We start from the raw sequence: 204 nt of genomic DNA on the forward strand, positions 1-204 counted from the left end.
ACAAACAACAAACCCGCTGATCTCCTGCTTTCTTTTATTTATTTTAAAGTTGGTTTTGTTTTACTGAGGTTTTGAAGGAAACTGTAGCAACGGTGCTAATGGTGTAGCAAAGCCAAGAGGCGGCTCTTCCCCCCTGGGGGAAGCGGTGTTGAGGTGCTGAGGGGCACGAAGGCTGCTGCCTGCTAACAGCTCTGACATTTCATT

Source organism: Meleagris gallopavo, chromosome 26 (genome assembly GCF_000146605.3).
Source record: "Meleagris gallopavo isolate NT-WF06-2002-E0010 breed Aviagen turkey brand Nicholas breeding stock chromosome 26, Turkey_5.1, whole genome shotgun sequence".
Taxonomy (NCBI): Eukaryota; Metazoa; Chordata; class Aves; order Galliformes; family Phasianidae; genus Meleagris; species Meleagris gallopavo.